This window comes from Chiloscyllium plagiosum, unplaced genomic scaffold (assembly GCF_037043375.1).
Source record: "Chiloscyllium plagiosum isolate Xiang-an unplaced genomic scaffold, Cpla_swu_hap1 HiC_scaffold_16, whole genome shotgun sequence".
In the NCBI taxonomy this organism is placed as follows: domain Eukaryota; kingdom Metazoa; phylum Chordata; class Chondrichthyes; order Orectolobiformes; family Hemiscylliidae; genus Chiloscyllium; species Chiloscyllium plagiosum.
This window is the reverse complement of record NW_028270154.1, coordinates 47,095,330-47,111,798: the sequence shown is the minus strand read 5'-3', so window position 1 is coordinate 47,111,798 and position 16,469 is coordinate 47,095,330. Positions and strand designations below refer to the sequence as shown.

Below are 16,469 nucleotides of genomic sequence, written 5' to 3'. Positions count from 1 at the left end.
TTCCATGCTCTTATCATCTGATGTGATTAATGAAATACTAAAATGCCACAAGCAAGAAGAATACAGAAAATGTTTTCCCCTTGATTGTGAGATTGACCAAAGCAGCATGGCACTCCCTCAGTACTAACTTGAGTATAATAACATGAACACTAATGAGGTAATCTAAGCAAATACACACTTGAATTGCAGATCTTAATCATGAAACAAAATGAAAGCTTGTATCTCCTACTGCAGCATCTATAATCATCAATGACCTTTTGTTTTGTTTTACTGCCCAAAATCATCTAAATCCAATGATCTTTGGCTTATACATGTTGAAAAGCCAATAACTATAAATAAAACAACATCCACTGACAATCTCATTAGTAAAATTAATTTTCTGAAGAGTAAATTGTTACATTTGTCAGATTGTCAAAAGCCTAACTGATAAAAACATGCCAGTGAACTGTTACCTGACAAAATAGCTTTTTTTAAAACTAACCTAGTAATATTTTATTGCCCTTTGCGTACTTAAATTAAAGATTATTGTCACCACTATATTGTCAGGTTTCAGATTGTTTGGACCATTTTCTAACTGAGAGAATGTAGAAGCCCAATTGAAATCCATTCTGGAAATAAAAGTCAAACAGTTATAATGGCAGACCAATCTAGAATGCCATTTTCATGCTCTGGGCAAAGTTAACCATATGTCTGAGTCTTTATGAACTGCAAGGTAACATATAGATTTCATTCAGACATATGTTCATTTGGCAACGATGAATCTGATTCATCCAGAAGACAATGCAAACTTGAGGAAGATCTAATTCATTCATGCACTTTGGAAAATTATCCTAATTTGCAGATCATGAAACATTCATTGATTTTCTTGTTGTTAAGTTGAATATTTTGGGCAGATTCAGATATAACTGAGAGATTATTATCTTTCATTATTATAATTCATTACCTTTGCTCATTAACCACACAGAAAATTGACAGGAATTTAAGTGGGTTTGGATCATACAGTTCAGAAGGCATGTTAGCAACCAGGCGATAGACTCAAAATAAACGTCCCTCACTGTCACAACACAGAGTGTGTGGTCAATATTGGATAGTGGAACCTCAGTCCCTTCATAGCAAGGGGTCCCACCCTCTGTAGCAACTGGCCAATCTCATTGGCCAGGAGTGCCAGTAGTACCAGATCTCCATAGTGGCCACAGCTAGCACTGTAAGTGAGTACAGAATGAAGGTATCAATGGATCCCAAACATTGATACATAAGAGACATTTGACTGGGAAGGTTTGGCGACCTTCAAGAGGGTTGAAGGGTGTGGAGAGGTGGGTGTTAAAGTATTTTAATAATATTTGTGGGAAGGAAAGAAGAGATTTACTATCTTCTGGAAGGATGCTACTAATGCACAAAGCAAATATTCCAAAATAAAACCCCTTTCCTTCTTGCTCTTTTATAAGTTTGGTAAAACAGAAGGGCTGCCAAATCCTGCCCATGTCAGACAGAGTAATATTTGTGTCAACTGAGCGTTTAACAAATTTCATTGACCTTTAATTGTTTATATTTGGTAGACAGGCAACCGTTTTTGGAACCTCCCCACTGTCCATATTAAGTGGGTGAGATCAGGGGTGGATGGGTGGAAGGTAGTGAGCTAGTAGCTGACCTATTTTAAGACTCCCCTGCTAATAATAAATCTGGCAAATTTATCAGAATGATTCTGTTCTAAAGCATGAAGGAGTTCAGCTACATGAAGAAATTGGAACTGTTCATCTCTGGGCACATAGGTTAAGGGGAGATGTACTGGAGATTATTCAGAATTATGAAAGGCTTTGATCAACCAACTGGAGAGATACTACTCCCTCTGGCAAGGAAAAGAGAGAGAAATTAGTTATGAAACTAGTAACCTGATGAAATCAGATTTTGTAGCAACTTTTTAATGACAATTCAACATATGCTTAAAGCTTCCAAATCTTGACTGCTATAGGGAAAAGTCTCAAATGTATTACTAAATCAGTCAACAAAGCCACCATAATCTTGATGAGCTGAAAAGCTTCCTCTGTGATCGCGCAATCTGATTGCTCTGGATAAACACCATGTCATTCATCATTTACATTTGAAATAATACTAATGCTTGCTTTGAAAACTTAATAACATAAATAATTTCATTAAAGCAGATATGACATAAGTAAATAGAATTTGTAATTTTGTCTGAAATGCTTTCAATGCCAATCACTGCATAATCAGCTCAAGGCCTCTCTGTGCAATATTCCTTGGGAATGTTTTGCCATTCCTAAATTATATTTTATACATAAGTAAACACTCCAATGTATTCATTAAATCCATATTTAGTTGAAGCACGTTAAGTCTAGCATCTGCTGTTCAATCATGACATTACAGCAAATACAAGTGGTTGGACTAAAATGGTAGGAGAAAGTGAGGACTGCAGATGCAAAGATCAGAGCTGAAAATGTGTTGCTGGAAAAGCGCAGCAGGTCAGGCAGCATCCAAGAAGCATGAGAATCGACGTTTCGGGCAGGAGCCCGAAATTCCTGAAGAAGGGCTCATGCCCGAAACGTCGATTCTCCTGCTCCTTGGATGCTGCCTGACCTGCTGCGCTTTTCCAGCAACACATTTTCAGGACTAAAATGGTAATCAATATTTTAGAAACACTGCCTTAATATTAAAGCATAATACACTAACGTTTAACAAATTTCCAATTGGAATTCACTCAGAAATAAACGGAGTGAAATATTTTAGATTTCACAAGCTTGAAGGATTTAAATGATAATATTTCTTTTTATATTCCTGCAACATGACCACATGCAGGTCTCAGATCTGGCCTATGATCCCAATATAGAATCAAGCAGATCTGCGCATGCATTTTGTAATCAACCAACAAATGATTCAAGTTTTTGCTTATTCATAATATTCTCAAATAGTTTCATTGATTAAGGTTAGGTATTTCTTTAAAAACTACAATTGTATCACCCATATTTGCAGAAACATCAACTACACATATTCACCTTTATTATAAATTGGCTTCAGAATTGTTTGTGTTCAGCATTGCAAAATACTATAAAATATGAGTATAAAAATTGAATTAATATATACAACACAGCAAGCAAGAATTTAAAATATAGAACCATACGTTTATCATGTAGGGAAAGAAAGAGATAGACAAAATGTTATGAAATATCCTCATAGTCAGCACACTTTATACGGTATATATTTGATGCTATTTGCCTTCATGCTAGTTAGCTTATATCTTTTTCATTTTCTTCTTACATTAATTACAAAAATAAGCAAAAGGTTAGCATATGTAATCAGTGATTAACAGATGCTTGAAAATTCAAATCTCAGGATTGCTGCAAACTGAACGTGTTACATTCAGTTGGGTAACTTATTAAAAGCTAGGGGGCGGATCTATATGTGGACATTGTGTTTTGCATATCTGGTAAAAGAATCTCCCTGATCAAGCTAGTTAATCATAGAAGTACCCAGAAATTACAACATGAAAATAGATCATTCAGTTGAACAAGTCCGTGGTTTTAAGAAATGTTTTACTTGTCCTCAGTTCACATGTCTACCCCATTTATGTATCAGTTTTTTCCCCCTCTATTCTTCAATCATTTATTTAGTCCATTCTAAAATACTAACATATTTTGATTTCAATAGCTAAATTATGATGTAATATGTGAAACTTGTGAAGATATGGGCAGCTGGGAGATAGGACAAAATTGCTGAAGGAGCTGCACAAAATGGCTTCTGTATTGCTAACTGAGATTGCACTGAACCAAACAGAAACAAGAAACCGCAAACTGATGTGAATCCAATAAAAATACAGAAGGACAAAGACGATTCTAAGAACAGGTTGTTTACAAGAAATCGTGATAGGCTAAAACAGAATGCATGAGGTATTTTATGCTATTTCATTGGTTGATACCAAGCGATCATGCTCCATGCCTGACTAGGAACAATGTATATGAACCCTATGCAAATGCTGTAAATGGTTGGATTCTTTTAGTTGCTTCGGAGTACACATATTTCTGGGTGGATCAGAGTATACCGACCCGGCCATATCAAAGAATAAACGATTGCTTGTGTGATTGACAAAGAGTCATTCACAGGTGTGTTTATTGACCGATCACGGAACCGAGCCTCCCCCCTCCACCAGGGTTCAGATCTTCACTTGTACATCTTAGGCCAGACATTCTGTAAGACAGACTGTCATATATGCCAGTGTAGGTCGAAGATGCAAATGGGGAACCTGTGGAATTCCCATCATAACACACTCTGAGGGAAATTCCCAGGCAATTCTATTATGTGTTTGGCAATCACTCTCGATCTGGAATCCTCAAAGTATCCATTTCAATGGGCAGGCAGGGACAAAGCAGAGAAAAAGGTAGGGCTGATGAATTAAACTGCATTATTTTCAATGCAAGAGGCCTAACAGGGAAGGCAGATGAACTCAGGGCATGGTTGGGAACATGGGATTGGGATATTATAGCAATTACAGAAATGTGGCTCAGCAATGGACAGGACAGGTGGCTTAATGTTTCAGGATACAAATGCTACAGGAAGGACAGAAAGGGAGGAAAGAGAGGAGGGGGAGTGGCGATTTTGATAAGGGATAGCATTTCAGCTGTACTTAGGGAGGATATTCCTGGAAATACATCCAGGGAAGCTATTTGGGTGGAACTGAGACATAAGAAAAGCATGAACACTGTATTGGGATTGTATTATAGTGAGAGAGAAATTGAGAAATAAATTTGTAAGGAAATCTCAGTTATCTGTAAGAGTAATAGGGTGGTTATTGCAGGGGATTTTAACTTTCCAAACATTGACTGGGACTGCCATAGTGTTAGGAGTTTAAATGGAGAGGAATTTGTTAAGTGTATACAAGAAAATTTTCTGATTCAGTATGTGGATGTACCTACTAGAGAGGTTGCAAAACTTGACCTACTCTTGGGAAATAAGGCAGGACAGGTGACTGCAGTGTCAAATGGGGGAGCACTTTGGGGCTAGCGACCATAATTCTATTAGTTTTAAAATAGTGATGGAAAAGGATAGACCAGATCTAAAAGTTGAAGTTCTAAATTGGAGGAAGGCTAATTTTGACAGTATTAGGCAATAACTTTAAAAAGCTGATTGGGGGACAGTTGTTCGCAGGTAAAGGGACAGCTGGAAAATGGGAAGCCTTCAGAAATGAGATAACAAGAGTCCAGAGAAAGTATATTCCTGTTAGGGTGAAAGGAAAGGCTAGTAGGTATAGGGAATGCTGGATGGCTAAAGAAATTGAGGGTTTGGGTAAGAAAAAGAAGAAAGCATATGTCAGGTATAGACAGGATAGATCGAGTGAATCCTTAGAAGAGTATAAAGGCAGTAGGAGTACACTTAAGAAAGAAATCAGGAGGGCAAAAAGGGGACATGATATAGCTTTGGCAAATAGAATTATGGAGAATCCAAAGGGTTTTTACAAATACATTAAGAACAAAAAGGTAACTAGGGAGAGAATAGGGCCCCTCAAAGATCAGCAAGGCGACTTTTGTGTGGAGCCGCAGGAGATGGGGCAGATATTAAACGAATATTTTGCATCAGTATTTACTGTGGAAAAGGATATGGAAGATACAGAAGGTAGGGAAAATAGATGGCAACATCTTGAAACATGTCCACATTACAGAGGAGGAAGTGCTGGATGTCTTGGATAAACATGGATAAATTCCCAGGACCTGATCAGGTGTACTCTGGAACTCTCTGGGAAATAGGGAAGTGATTGCTGGGCCACTTACTGAGATATTTGTATCATTGATAGTCACAGGTGAGGTGCCAGAAGACTGGAAGTTGGCTAACATGATTCCACTGTTTAAGAAAGGTAGTAAGGACAAGCCAGTGAGCCTGATGTTGGTGGTGGGCAAGTTGCTGGAGGGAATCCTGAGGCACAGGATGTACCTGTATTTGGAAAGGCATGGACGGATTAGGGATAGTCAACATGGCTTTATGCATGGAAAATCATGTCTCACAAACCTGATGGAATTTTTTGAAAGAAGTAACAAGAGGATTGATGAAGGCAGAGCAGTAGATGTGATCTATATGGACTTCAGTAAGGCATTTGACAAGGTTCCCCATGGGAGACTGGTTAGCAAGGTTAGATCTCATGGAATACTGAGAGAACTTGCCATTTGGATACAGAACTGGCTCAAAGGTAGAAGACAGAGGGTGCTGGTGGAGGGTTGTTTCTCAGACTGGAGGCCTGTGGCCATTGGAGTGACACAAAGATTGGTGCTGGGTCCACTACTTTTCATCGTTCATATAAATGATTTGGATGTGAGCATAAGAGCTATAGTTAGTAAGTTTGCTGATGACACCAAAATTGGAGGTGTAGTGGACAGCGAAGAGGGTTACCTCAGATTACAACGGGATCTTGATCAGATGGGCCAGTGGGCTGAGAAGTGGCAGATGGAGTTTAATTTAGATAAATGTGAGGTGCTGCATTTTGGGAAAGCAAATCTTAGCAGGACTTATACACTTAATGGTAAGGTCCTAGGGAGTGTTACTAAACAAAAAGACCTTGGAGTGCAGGTTCATAGCTCCTTGAAAGCAGAGTCTTAGGTAGATAGGATAGTGAAGAAGGCATTTGGTATGCTTTCCTTTATTGGTCAGAGTATTGAATACAGGAGTTGGGAGGTCATGTTGCGGCCGTAGAGGACATTGATTAGGCCACTATTGGAATATTGCATGCAATTCTGGTCTCCTTCCTATTGGAAAGATGTTGTGAAACTTGAAAGGGCTCAGAAAACGTTTACAAGGATGTTGTCAGGGTTGGAGGATTTGAGCTATAGGGAGAGGTTGAATAGGCTAGGGCTGTTTTCCCTGGAGCTTCGGAGGCTGGGGGGTGACTTCATAGAAGTTTATAAAATAATGAGAGACATGGATAGGATAAATATACAAAGTCTTATCCCTGGGGAGGGGGAGTCCAGAACTGGAGGGCATAGGTTTAGGTGGGAGGAGAGAGATATAAAAGAGACCTAAGGGCAACCTTTTCACTCAGAGGGTGGTAAGTGTATGGAATGAGCTGCCAGAGGATGGGGTAGAAGCTAGCACAATTGCAACATTTAAAAGGCAGCTGGATGGGTATATGAATAGGAAGGGTTTGGAGGGATATGGGCCAGCTTCTGGCAGGTGGGACTAGATTGGGTTGGGATATCTGGTTGGCATGGACAGGTTGGACCGAAGGGTCTGTTTCAGAGCTGTACATCTCTATGACTCTAAAATGTTTCAATTTCGATCAGAGTGTTCCAAAGTAATATAGTTACTCCGGAAAGGTTAGGCTATTAGATACACAGTCTCACATTTCAGTAACTGTTAAAGTTACCAAACCCACCCCCAACATAACTGCCAAGACCCCTTACACACCTCAGACCTTGACTGACATCCTTTTTGGGAACCCACTCCTCCCTGCCATCCAATACTACAGCCCACACCATTCCCCCACCCCAATCCAAACCCAAATCCTCCCTTTGCACCAACCCCTCAAACCCTCTTCCACTTGCCAGACCCAACTTGCACCCGTCGCATCTCTCACCAGCCTGACCCACAAACCCTACTCCCCCACTACCACTGGCCCAACCTAACCCCATCTTAATCTCATATACCCCTCATCCACTGCCAGACACGACAACCTGCTCTCCTCCCCCAGCAGACCTGAATCAAACTGACACTCATCTTCCATTTGCCAGATCTGATCAAACGCTTCACCCCCAGACTGTTAACTGGACTTTTAGATTTCATAATATTGGCAACTGCCTACTGTAGAAAAGTAACTGTAGTTTGTTTTCCACTTAGAGTTATGTACTACAAAAGAACTAATCAGAATGGAAGTAGTGCCTCACACATCTGAGGGAGCTCTGAGTGGAATCTCCTCTCAGAAATGCACAGGTCACTTATTTCATTAAGTGAAAGTGTAAGAGTGGCAAGCTTCATGAGATTGGCTCAATTCTATAATTATTTGGACATTGAATGATAGACAATTGGGTTTGTTATACACGTATGAGGGTTTTTAAAAATTAATTTGTCAGTATTTCTGTAGCCATAATTTTAAACTATATATGATATACAGTAGGTGACTGGAGTCCTCCTAAAGCGATAATGTGAGTTTGCTTGTATTGTGAGGGATTTATGAATAGAGAGAACAAATGCTGAAAAGAATTAGCTTTAGAAGAATCAAGAATTAATTATTTTTACTTAGGAAAGCGTAGATTGGATGCATTTTGGTTTCTGTTTGCAGAAGACCTGGCAGGGGCCAGATAGAGGTACAGTTTCTCTTATTGAAAGGAATTAATTCAGAACAGTAAAAAATTAAGAGTTTTAGTTTGTGTTTTCCAGACCAAAAATGTTTGGGTAGAGACGTGAAGAGGCTATTTGGAGCTTAGAAAGTTTAAGCTCAGTTGTTTGAAGAATCAAGGAAAATGATAACAAGCTCCCAAGACCAGGATTAAAAGAAACAGGTAAATCAAATCCATAGACGTGACAGAGAAGATACCTTTGGTATTAGGGTACCAAAAGTCATGGTTTTAAGATAAATGGGATTTTGTTCAGCCATCCATTTGGAAATATTTCAAATCATGTTAAATGTAAATAGCTTGATATGTTCTCTTATACCTTAACTTTTTGGCATAATAAACTTTTGTTTATTGTTAAAGCTAAATCTGCAGCATTGTATATTATGCTTCAGTGAAATACCACCACACTAAATAAACAAGAGGAAAATATTATCCATCAAGCTATCTTAGAATGCACTTGTCCATTATTAAAATCACGGGGATCATAAAAAAGTGGGGCCTGTTGCAAGATTTAAATTAATTGGATTTAAGGAGGATTTAGGTCTTTTTAAAAAATTAAAAGGTATGTGAAGCTTCTCAACATAAAACAGCTATGTTGTGGTCAAGTTTACTGCTCATATTTTGAATGATGCTTAGAGTTTTCTGTAAGTGGAAGACATAATGACAAATTATTTGAAATCTTTGACTAAAGCTACACCGAGATCAGATAAATTCAAAACAGTATTAAAATGAGGAGGTTCTTCAACTGATTATCCAACATTTAGAATTGAATGTAGGGAAACCTGAAATTAAGATGTAATGACTGGAATGAGCTAAAATACAGTTTGAAATGAAAACTCTTAACTTAGAGAGAGAAAGTGAAATAAAAGACTTGACTTAGAAGAACAACAGAGAAAAATGGCATGTGACGAGAGAGAAAAACAAAGAAAGATGAAATTAAACAAAATGTTAAACTCTAAACAACTGGGGAAATTAGACAACATGAATTGGCAATGGAACAGCTTAGAATAAAAGCGGTGGCCCAGTGGTTAGCACTGCTGCCTCACAGCGCCTGTAGACCCGGGTTCAATTCCCGACTCAGGCGACTGACTGTGTGGAGTTTGCACATTCTCCCCGTGTCTGCGTGGGTTTCCTCCGGGTGCTCCGGTTTCCTCCCACAGTCCAAAGATGTGCGGGTCAGGTGAATTGGCCATGCTGAATTGCCCGTAGTGTTAGGTTAAAGGGGTAAAGGTGGGGGTATGGGTGGGTTGCGCTTCGGCGGGTCGGTGTGGACTTGTTGGGCCGAAGGGCCTGTTTCCACACTGTAAGTAATCTAATCTAAAAAAAAAAAAAAAGGAAGGAAGAAGGAGATACTAACTCAGATAATAACTCGGGTTCCAGTGGAGGATTGGCTTGAACTAAAAACTGTTGCTTTGCACTTAAACTTACTGAGGAAGCAGTGAAAAGGTACTTCAGAAAGTAGCTGGACAGATGTTTGGACTTTAGTGTTAAGAGAGTTTTGTCAGATATAGCTATGATTGTGAATGCCAGTTTCAGGACATCAATTTACAGATCATGAAACAATCAAAGAAGCAAACATCAATGCATTGAAGCCTTAAGTTTATCAATAAAAAATTGACACTGGAAAACAAAAATTAATCAGATATGCCGAGGGGTCAGTGGCATTTGCGGAGGGTACAAGCAGGCACCTGATGTCTGTTGATCATGCCATGGGCTAGAGTTTGTCACAGGGAAGATGCATGTCATTCAGAGTAAGAAGTGAATCCTCTACATACCCATTCTGTTGTCCTTGCCAAATTTGCATGATCCCCTCCCTCAAAAGCAAGAAGGAACTATTAAGCGGATCTATTAAGAGAATGGGAGCAGTTGATAGGGAAGGTCAATGCAAGAAATTTACACCATGGACCCGCCATCTCCTTTTTTGTAAATGTTCAATGATCCCACGTGGCTGGTCAATGTCAGTTGATGTATTTGCTTGTAGCATCTCATACACACCACACCTCATCACTCAATTATCCAGAGAACACGGGAGTCAGGACCTGGGCCTTAAATTCAGATACTCAACTTCACCCTAACAGGATGATGATGCCAACCTCACACCCATCTTTCCTTGGCTAAACCTGAAATTAAAATGTAACATCTGGAATTAGCTAAGATAGGGTTTGAAATGAAAACTATTAAACCTAGAGAGAGAAAGTGAAACAAAAGACTTGAGTTAGAAGAACAGAGAAAAGTGGCAAGTAAGGAGAGAGAAAAACTAAGGGAGATGAAATTAAACAAAAACTTAAAATAAGTAGAGAAATTAGACAACATGAATTGGCTATGGAACAGTTGTTACATTATTCAAACATGAAGCAACATAAATGCTGATATTTTATTATAATTGAAGGAAAACAGGGCCGAGGCAACAGGTGACAGACGTGTAAGCAATCACTTTGAAATCTATGGGGGAGATGGTGTGGAGCATCATGGGTCTGGCAGTGACATAACGTTTTGATGATGACATTATTGTTTTATGCTGCTTCACCTACTCTTGGCATGAAGAGAAGTCTACAGTTAGCACTATAGTGGACATATTCCTTTCCAATCCAAACTCCTTCCCTCACTTTTAATCTTATGCTTTCTAATGCCCAAGAATCTCAACACATGGTATAAGGAACAGAGACAGAGCAGTAACACATTATAAATGATGCATTGCATTTGATCTGCCACTAGTTGAAATATTGGCATTGTGCAAATTTTACAGTGAGCATCAGAACATGATAAATGTCCAGCATGATGGGTCGCTGCCAGGTGAGAGGACATTAAGGGCTACTAGTGGTCCAGCTCATTTTAGGGACATGCTGCAAGTGGGTTTTGCTTCAGCCGAGGACATCAATAGGGCTCTGTACAATAAACGATTCATAAAGATGATCTGACAGATAGTCATCTGTTACTTTCATTGGAGCCAAACCCCTCCATGCTTCAATGTATTACAAGGAATCACACAGCTCTTGGGCCCATCATTTCCATTGTGGAAATAGTGGCCAACAATATGACAATGCTTGCAGAACCAACTTTCAAGTAGAGTCTGGTGGTCCCCCTCAGTTCACACTGCAGCACAGGCAAAAACAAAATGTCCAATTGTCTCAGTGCTCCAGTAGACATTCAGATGAAGGTTATAGGAGTGTCATTTGTTGCCATGCATTCTCAGTTATAATGCATGGCTGTGGATTGTTGTGCTGCAAGGACTATACAGGCAGGCTCTCAGCAATCTCTGCTCAGATGACCAAAAACAGTGAGGTATCGCATTCTGGGTGTGGCAGTGAGACCAGTGAACACAAATATGCTGCCTTCTCTCAGAATTCCAATAACTGTCCTTCCACCACTACCTTTCCAGTTGGGGTGCCTTTGCTGTTGCTTCTTAGCCAGTCAGCCAGCCCAGACTGCAGTCATCCATGTAGTGTTGGAATGCATCACGCCTAACTTTGATTTCATCCAATGCAAAAGAAGATATAACTAGTCTAAAATAGGCCACAACTTTATTTTCAGCACAAAGCTGTTCAAACAAGTGCTTCAAAGGACATCTGAAGTTCCCTGGAGTGAATGTCAGCAGCTTTCCACCAATTGTGCTGCAACCATTGCAGTAGAACTAGGCAAATCAAAGGATCCACAAAATAGGAACCAAGGCAATGTAAACCAATTTTTGTTTGCGTAAGTGGATCTTTTTTGAATAACAATGAATGAAAACAGCTGCTAGTGGCTTTCATTACAGGATCTTTGTCAAAAGGGATGTAACTGGGATATTATATATGTACAGTAAAACAGGAATTGGTTCAATGACTGTGATGAGGAAGTGGTGTCTGAGCAGGTCATCTTAGATAGCCTCTCCTGGGAAAAGAAGTCCTGCTGCATTCTCCTGTTCCTAATCCACCTCCTGAGGTGGTCCTCGGACACCTGGTGGAAGGACTCAGATGAGGTCTTCAATGTGACCGAACAAAATAGAAATTGATCAGGTTGTACACAGAGGTATTCACTGAATGGCCAGCCAGCCAGACACTTCCACGATTAAGCAGTTGTGGAAGACCCTCCAGCGAGTAATGTGGAGCTGACAGTATGTTGTGTAGATAGTGGTTGAGAATACTGATCGACTGTTCTATGTTTCTAATGGCTCTATGGCTTTCAGTGATAAGTCTTGTCCCCCCACATGGGAGGTCAGGTTGTGGATGAAGAGTCATTAACCAGTTTCAGCTGGGGCAGGTCTCATCTCTGAGCAGCAAACCTCTGCTTTTTGGTTGGCAAAAAATGGCAGAGTGCTTCAGGATGTAGCATATTGATATCCCGCAGAACAGTGGGCATTCACTGTTGTTGTTTGTACGTGGCTACATAAACTGTAAACTGGTGGAATGGTAGTCTTTGCAGTTCTTGTACCTCTCCGAGAGGTGCTGGACCAGCGTTCCCTCTAAATTTTCTTTCTGGCTGTGCAAGCTTCCAAGGGTATGTGTGGTAGCAATTTTGGAACTCGAAGTTAATGCTGCGGTCACTATATCAACGCAGATCAGCGTGCATGAAACATTGCAGTGGCCAAATGCACAGCTTAAAGGGCAGGTTGGTTGGGCCCACAGCGCCATGTATATGTGGTCAAGATCCTCAGAAGCATTGGAAATCCTGATGTTCTTCAAACCTCTCAATGACAGCTTCCCTCTACTCAGACAGAATGTGTGAAAATACCTCATTTCACATTTAAAAGACCTATGTGTCCTTGCACATACAGAAACATAGAAGACAGATGCAGGCCATCCAGCCCTTCGAGCTTGGTCTGCCATTCAATATGATCATGTTGATCATCCAGCTCAGTACCCTGTTTCTGCCTTCTCCCCATACCCTTTTATCCCCTCGGCCGTAAAGCCCTACATCGATCACTGAAAGTAGTAGGCAGGTGAAGCAAGCAATTGGAAGATGGTATGTTTGCCTTCATTCCATGAGGATTTGTGTGCAGAAGCAAAGAAGCCTTAATGCAGCTGTAGACTGAGGTCAGACATGGAGTATTCTGTGCAGCTTTGGGCTCCTTGCTCAAGAAAAGATAAACTTGCTATATGGTGAGTATAGCAAAGGTCACCAGGCTGATTATTGGGGTGCCAGCATTGTTATATGAGAAGAGTTTGGATCAAATAGGCCAATATTCACTGGACTTAAGAATAATAATAAGGGTTCTTGTTGAAACAGAGGGCAGGCAGGGCAGGGCAGACAAACAGGATGCAGAGAGGATGTCTTCCCTAGCGGTTGCGGGGGTAGGGTGTGGAATGTTGATTTCCAGAATAAGAGGTTGGACTCTCAGGATATGTGGTCAACATTGCGGACTAAGATAAGGAGAGATTTCTTCAATCAGAGTGGTGAATCTGGAATTTTCTAAAACAGAAGGCTGTGGAGGCAAAGTTGCTAAAGAAGCACATGACTTTTAGAGGCTAAAGGTGCCAAGTGGTATGGGGAGAGGATCAAAGTATGTCATTGTGATCGAGGATTAGCCATGATCATGTTGAATGGCAGAACAAGTTTGAAAGGCCGGATGGTCTACTTCTACTTTCTGTGTTTTTAAGGTCTCTGTCACCTCCCAGATGCAATATTGGTCAGCGTGCTAGGAGATGTTCACTATATCACTTACTCTTGTCTCCTGTGATCTGGGCACTTAAACGTTTAATGCCATTGTGACTGTTATAGCCATGAGGAGTGCTGTTGTTACCCTGGTGTGATGCTGCAGGTCCTGTTGAAGAAGGTGGCACAGTTATCTATTTGTTGAATATGAGTTGCCTCAGGCATTGTTCTTTGGTGGGGTATAACCATTTCTCTGAATGATGAGTTAGGGTTAGGGTTAGCTCTTCACATTACTTGTCCCTCTCTGCAGTCTCCACTCCATTTGTTAGTTATATTACGAATCCTGAGGCAGTGCAGCTACAGCTCTGACACCATTGCAGGTTTGATGACTACAGGTAACCAAATCTTTTTCACTCCTTGATCGGATGCACAAATTCATCAAAAGACTTCCAAAAACATGTCAGAGCACTTCTCCAAATTGTACCACAGCACAAGTCAAAAACAACTCACCGACAAGACTATGTGCCAATCCTTTCGTTCTTTTTTTATAAAAGGCCCCCAAGCCCAAGGTTAACAAGTCTCTCGAGTCTGACCTCCAACATCTGCAGTCCTCACTTTCTCCAAGGTTTACATAGCTTAAAGTTTGTAAATGCTCACCAATGATCCTACCATTCCTGACTCTTCTGGTACACACAAAAAACGTGCACAGTAGTGCTATTTCCAATGTGGCATACTGCGCAAGCCATGTCAGAAGCACATAATGCACCATGTTCTTACAATTAACTTCATATCAGTACTAAGGCATTCAAATACACAGTCTAGATTTATACCAGTAACAAATGAAGCATAACGATGTAGCTTAAGGTAAAATACATAATGCAGTGGTTGTAAAGAGATTTTTGTGTGAAATCTATATCAGCTGCAGAAGCCTCATCCATTTTTAATGAAGATGCTACTTTCAGGAGCTATACTGAGCTGTCAGAATTGTAATTACATTAAGCTTGGATCTATCTAGCAAATGAGGCCTTTGATCTGTGTTCTTGCAAAGAGCTGGCAATGCTTACTGCTGCTAGGATTTCTCATCAACCTCCTTCCACAGACACCCACACGCAGGTACAGATCTTACAAAAAAAAATTACTTTGCAGCCCATTATATTTCGACAGAGCATTCTCTCTTCAGTTCTCTTTGTTAATGCAGTATTTTTCCACTGAATTATGAAATGTCACCAATACTTCCATCAAATTTAATTAAGTTGTTGCTGAATGTGTTTCATGTTCTTTGTATGGGCAGGTGCATATACCATTTTTCTTACAAATGACCAAGGTTTTTAAAATGCAATTTTAACTTAAAATCAATTAACAGTTCGAGGTTAAAGTGCCATAGTCCCAGATGATGTTCCTCTCATATGAGAGAAAGAGAGAGAGAGAGAGAGAGAGAGAGAGAGAGAAGAGAGAGGGAGATAACTGGTGGTATGTTAGCCTCAGAGCTTTGAGTTAAGGGGTGAGGTTGAGATGATGGTACTTTCAAAGTAACCTCAATAGGTACAGATTATGCTGTTGACTCACTCTCCATCACAAAACTGCTATTCCAGCCAATTAACCCCTACATACCAAGTACTAGGATACCAAAAATGTTCTAATTTCTTTTGTCAAAGAGAAAACATATTTCAGCAACATTAAATTATTAAACTAAATAAGAATTATGCTAAAACGGTAGGTTAAAGTAGTCATCGGCAGCACTGTAAAATGAGCAAAAAATAAATTAATGGCCTGTTTTATTCCGGTTATTTTTTTCTTCTCCTTCAGATGAAATCAAAATGACAAGTTGGGCAGTAAGCAGCCAATTTGCTAGCAGCATACTTTGTGCAATTAGCATTGACTAGCTTTTGGGTGAGGGATTGCAACACACAAATACCCTCCACCTGCTCGAGATGCTGCAGGCAGCACCACAATCTTTGGGTCAGTTGCTGATCAAAGTGATTATGGTCATCTCATATGGAGCTGAGATCATCCTGCAACATGGAGCAGAGATCAGTGATGGTCTCTTTGAAGAGACACAGCTTCTGGAGACACTTAGAAATTGTCAAGTTGTTTCACTTTGAATGATAGATTAGCAGTGCTTAGCACTGCTGCCTCACAGCGCCAGAGACCTGGGTTCAATTCCTGCCTCAGGCGACTGACTGTGTGGAGTTTGCACATTCTCCCTGTGTCTGCGTGGGTTTCCTCCGGGTGCTCCGGTTTCCTCCCACATTCCAAAAATGTGCAGGTTAGGTGAATTGGCCATGCTAAATTGCCCATAGTATTAGGTATATTAGTCTGAGGGGAAATGGGTCTGGGTGGGTTGCGCTTCGGCGGGTCGGTGTGGACTTGTTGGGCCGAAGGGCCTGTTTCCACGTTGTAGGGAATCTAATCAAGATGCTGTCTGGAAGGCAGCTTACATGCTCAGGAATTTGCTTGTGTGCCCCTGTCCACTTCTCCAGCAGCCCATGGTTAAGGCAATCCTCCTGTTGGCCCCGTTTTAGCTGTTCTATCACTGCCCCAAATGGATTTCCCTCTTTCTCGGTTTCCCTTTTC

General features: G+C 40.5%; 1 protein-coding gene across 4 annotated transcripts in view; it reads right to left on the bottom strand.

The window, feature by feature from the left end:
* The window catches only part of LOC122556672 (protein phosphatase 3 catalytic subunit alpha), a 426,923-nt gene that overhangs the window by 139,686 nt on the left and 270,768 nt on the right, over positions 1-16,469 (bottom strand). The gene's annotated exons all lie outside the window — the stretch shown is intronic.